The sequence below is a fragment of the Chenopodium album genome, chromosome 19, assembly GCF_948465745.1.
Source record: "Chenopodium album chromosome 19, dcCheAlbu1.1, whole genome shotgun sequence".
Classification (NCBI taxonomy): Eukaryota; Viridiplantae; Streptophyta; class Magnoliopsida; order Caryophyllales; family Amaranthaceae; genus Chenopodium; species Chenopodium album.
The window spans coordinates 31823198-31828712 of record NC_137852.1 but is presented as its reverse complement, the minus strand read 5'-3'; the positions used below and the strand labels follow the sequence as shown (position 1 = coordinate 31828712).

Here is a 5515-nt window from a genome sequence, read left to right as displayed (position 1 = left end):
TTCTAACTTGGACATTCCTAGCAAAGAACTCACCGTTTTTCATGCTTGAAGTCATAAGTTTGGTCTTCGGCAGAGAACTCGTCTATGTTGGAAGACCTTGAACATCCTTCGCTGTCCTTCAACTACCATCTTTCATCAATCAAATATTGAATAACTTCTTTCATTTGAATTAGCCACAAAATTCGCACCTCTGGTAGATTGAGCACTGCTCCTTGAGGATGAAGAGTTCTAGATGGGGTTTTTGTGGGATTGATTTTCCGACCACCAGAGCTTTTTCGCGTGAGTAGGTAATGTTTTTAGCTATTCCATTTTTATTTTTACCCCCCTTAATCCTCTTTCCTTTTTCATTTTGTTTTAGCTTTAAAAATTTTACAAATATTTTTTTATTCTTTTTTATCGTGGTATGGACTCCAAACTATCCATACCAGGTAATGGGCTATAATTACTCCGATTCCTAGCAACTACATGATATGTCCATTTTATATAGTATTTTACCCCCGTCACTTGGTCATAATTAGTAGTGTTTTTGGCTCTTTAGAGCCACTTTTGTTACTAATATGCATTTTCTAGTGTTTTCGTAGTTTTGGTTGAATTTTATAGGGAATTGCACCTTTGGAGTATTTTCCCGGGATTTTATGAAGCAACTACAAGCATTGGAGGAGCATGGCCGTTGTTGAAGCCCAAGGCCGGCTAGAGCCTTCGAGCCGGTGATTAAGGGCTCGGTATTTGGAATACCGAGGTTTGGACCGAGCATTCAAGACCCGAAGAGGAGATCCGGATTGGGCTGAGGAGTCGAGCCCAATCGAAATTTCAAGCCTCGGCGTAGAGCCGCGCCCGATCGAGCAAGCTTAGGCCTGATCGGGCGATATTCGCAGCAAAGGAGGTATCGAGCTAGGCGCGCCCGATCGTGCGAGGCTTAGCGCGATCGGGCAAGGTTACTGCGTGGGAGCACGAGGATAAAGACGCGCCCGATCGGGCGGCCCTTAGCCCGATCGGGCGCGTGTTTCTGGGAGCTGAAGTTGTCGAGGCATGCATTTAGTTCTAATTAGGATCGTTAATTATTTTCGTTTAAGTACGTTTAGTATTGTAACTATTACTTACTCTTTTTTTCACTTTCTCTTTCTACTTAATATTTTCTCTCTCTAGACTTTTCTCTCTACCTTACTCTTGTTCTTGATTACTTTGTAATTCCGCCGCCTTGGTACGATTTCTATTTCAATTAATTTCAGTAATTTCTTCCTTTTCAATTCCTTATGGCTTACTTTATTACTTTGCATGATTTAGATTTAATTATGTGTGAGTAGTTTAATTCTAGGGTTTATAAGGATCCATAATTAATATGAAGGGATAATTTGTTATTATTGATTATTGATATTGCATGATAATTTTTTATTGAATTGTTTTAATTCTTTGCAATTAGATTATGAATCGAGCAGATGTAATTTGATTGTGAATGTTTAGCAATATTGAATTGATGAATCGAGCAGATGTTAATTTAATATTAAAGGCTATTTTCAATATGAACTTAGATCTAGTAAATTGCGAGAGCCTGTTAGATCTATGTTGATTAATAAATTGCGAGAGCCTGTTAATCATGTTATCTGTGCAATGTTAATTATTGATTATTATGTTTTATCCCGAAATATTAATTATTGGTGAACCTATAACCCTATGCCTTCTTATTAGTGATTTTCTCCCTAAACTCAATCTCCGTAGCATAGTTTCATATTGAACACAACAATTTGGTTACCTTAATAATTTAGACTATTTTAATTAATTAGGAGTAGAAAGACCAGTTTCCTTGTGGATTCGACCCTACTTCCCTATCTACTTTAATTAGAAGACTTAGGTATTACTTTTGATTAGGGGATACGACTTTACCCTGTCAAAATTTGGCGCCGTTGCCGGGGAACGATTTTATTTTTATTTCTAATTGTTTTTGTAGTCTAGATTATTTTCGTTTTGCCTCAAAGGACATTAGTTCTTTGAGGTAGTTCTAATTTCTGTCTTTTTTGTTCTTTGTTTATGCCTAGGTGTTCCAGATCAGGTTACATTCCATTCGATCTTGAGATCGAGCGCTCGTTTCATAGACAGAAGAATCTTTATAGGCAGATCCTGACAGGTTATGGGAGTAACGATATTCCTAGAAATCCATTACCTAATTCTAGTGATTCGGAGCACTCTTCTGATTCAGAACTAGAGATGGGTACACCACCACCACCTCCATCGCGCAAGCTCAGTGATTATTCGCAGCCGTCCCTGACGGATTTTCCACATCTATCTCCTACACTTGATCTCGAGGGAGTCCAATTTGAGATCAAGCCCCAATTTATAACGATGATAGAAAGAAAGCAGTTTAGTGGAGCTAAGGGTGAAGATCCTAATCTTCACATTGCTGATTTCTGTCAATATTGCAATATTATTAGGTAGAATGGGGTAACGCAGGACCAAATCATTCTTTTTCCCTTTTCTTTATGTGGAAATGCTAAATTGTGGTTTAATGGTTTGAATAAAGCTGCACATGGTATTACTAACTGGGAGACTCTTGATTTAAATTTTTATAATAAATATTACCCTGCAGAGAAAACAGCTTTATTGAGAAGTGCCATTCAGAATTTTGCCCAGGAGCCAGATGAAGCACTATATGAGGCTTGGAAAAGATTCAAGGATCTGCAGAGGGAGTGTCCCCATCATAACTTGGCAAAGTGGCAACTAATTCAAGCTTTTTACAATGGATTAGGGAATGCATCAAGGACAATTTTAGACTCTGCAGCTAGCGGTAGATTTATGAATTTAAATGTTGATGATGCAGGTCAGGTTATTGAAGATATGGCGATCCATAATTCCCAATATGGGAATACTAGAGGTTATGCTAATAAGGGCAAGCATCATGTTGATTCAGTAACCCTTATGCAAGCTCAGCTTACTTCTATTTGCCAGAAATTAGATAGCCTTAGTACTAACATTCCTAATTCTGTTGCTAATGTTTCTGTTGTTTCTAATAATGCTAATGATGCTTTTTGTGAAAATTGTGGAAGTGTAGGTCATTATGAACAAGATTGCAGGAGTTGAATGGAGCAAGTTAATGCTTTCCAAACTTACAAGCAAAATAACCCATACTCCAACACCTACAATCCAGGCTACCGGAACCATCCCTACCTATCTTACCGTAGCACCAATGTTCAAAATCCTCCACCTCCACAACAACCACCACAAGCACCCACTCCACAGCAGAAATATTACCACCCTCATGCTAACCAGAAAGCCCCAGCACAAACCCCTACTACATCTTCTGACCCTGCTTTGTCAGAAATTAGAGCAATGCTGACCAGTATGCAAAAGCATATGGAGAGTAGAGACCAACAAATTTACTCTATTATAGCCCATAATAAAGTCATGGACACCCAAATTGCCCAATTGTCCTCTACCCTTCAATCTCGTCAGCAGGGAGCCTTACTAGAGCAGGGAATTCAACTTACGGAACATGTGAATGCAATTACCCTAAGGAGTGGTTCACACTACGATGGGCCCCAAATGCCCAAAGAGGATGAACCTGATTTAATTGATATTGCTACTCCTGATTCCGTTGTACCAAATGCCCCTGCAGGGCTCTAGGGTAAAATTATTAATACTAATATTTCTGATGATTCATTGCAGGGTACAACCTCAGGGAAGGATGCACCCCAGGAGAAGAGTAGGGAAGCACCACCAGTTATCAAGCTACCTTTCCCCAACCGTCACTTGAAGACTAAGTTGGATAAGCAGTTTGGTAAGTTTTTGGAGGTAGTAAAAAATTTGCAGGTAACAGTTCCTTTCACAGAACTTATTACTCAGGTTCCTGCATATGCTAAATTCATGAAAGATATTTTGACTAGGAAAAGGGCCTTTAATGAAGTAGAAACTGTAACATTCACTGAGGAATGTAGTGCACTTTTACAAAATAAATCCTCTCCTAAATTAAAGGATCCCGGTAGTTTTTCTATCCCTTGTCATATTGGAAATGTTTTCATTAATAAAGCATTATGTGATCTAGGTGCTTCTGTTAGTGTGATGCCATCGTTTGTATGTGCTAAATTAAATATGGGTGATTTAAAAGTTACTAATATAACTTTGCAAATGGCAGATCATTCTGTTAGATACCCCTTAGGTATTTTAGAGGATGTACCTGTTAGAGTTGGTAAATTTGTTATCCCTATTGATTTTGTTGTTTTCGACATGGCTGAGGACACGCAAATTCCCATTATATTAGGTAGACCTTTTCTTCATACAGCAGGAGCCATTATTGATGTTAAAAATGGTAAACTAACCCTTTCTGTTGGCGATGATAATATCACTTTTAACTTAGGGAAAGTTTTAAAAGGTCCTATGCTTGAAGAAAATTGTTATTTAATTGATGTGCTTGATGTAATGGATGATATTTGTGAGGAAAGCTTACCACAGGTTCTTGCAAGGGACCCCTTGGAGGAAATTCTTTGTGGAAATTTGTCTGCAGGTGACGTGAGCATATGGAGCAAGGAGGTGGATGACATAGAAAAAGCTCTTGCCACCAAGAAATTTGATGCTAATGATTGTGTTAAGGTAGTAAATTTGGTTCAGGAATCAAAACCTGCCGAGGTGAAGAAACCTGAACTAAAACCTCTCCCTTCTCATTTAAAATATGTTTTCCTTGATGAGCAGGAATTGTACCCAGTGATCATTAGTACTGCACTGGATGACCCACAAACTTCCCAACTTCTAGAGGTTCTAAGAACCCACAAAAGGGCAATAGGGTACAGTATTGATGATCTCAAGGGTATAAACCTTGATTTTTGTATGCACATGATACACTTAGAGGACAACTACAAACCCTGTATTCAACCCCAGAGAAGGTTGAATCCTAATATGCAAGAGGTAGTTAAGAAAGAGGTTATGAAATTACTTGATGCAGGTATTATATATCCTATTTCTGACTCCAAATGGGTAAGTCCTGTACAGGTGGTTCCTAAGAAGGGTGGGATGACTGTTGTTAAAAATGATAAAAACGAATTAATTCCCACTAGAATTGTTGCCGGGTGTCGTATGTGCATTGATTATCGTAGATTAAATATCGCCACTAAAAAGGACCACTTCCCTCTCCCCTTTATTGATCAAATGCTTAAGAGGTTAGCAAATCATAAGTTCTTTTGCTATTTGGATGGGTATTCGGGATTTTTCCAAATCCCGATCCACCATGACGATCAGGAAAAGACTACATTTACATGCCCTTATGGCACTTTTCATATCGTAGAATGCCTTTTGGTTTATGTAATGCACCTGCTACCTTTCAACGTTGCATGATGAGTATTTTTTCTGAGTTCATAGAGTCTATCATGGAAGTCTTTATGGATGATTTTAGTGTTTATGGTTCTTCATTTGATGCTTGCTTAACTAACCTTGCTAAAATCTTGAAAAGATGTGAAGAATGAAACTTGGTTTTAAATTGGGAGAAGTGTCACTTTATGGTGACAGAGGGAGTCGTCCTTGGTCACATTGTATC

At 38.4% G+C, this 5515-nt stretch overlaps 1 non-coding gene across 1 annotated transcript; it reads right to left on the bottom strand.

The window, feature by feature from the left end:
- Window positions 1-2592: 2592 nt before the first annotated feature.
- LOC145596322 (small nucleolar RNA R71) lies at window positions 2593-2699 on the bottom strand. The gene has a single exon (XR_014103167.1). It is a non-coding gene; the product is annotated as a small nucleolar RNA R71 (small nucleolar RNA).
- Between the last annotated feature and the right edge of the window lie 2816 nt (window positions 2700-5515).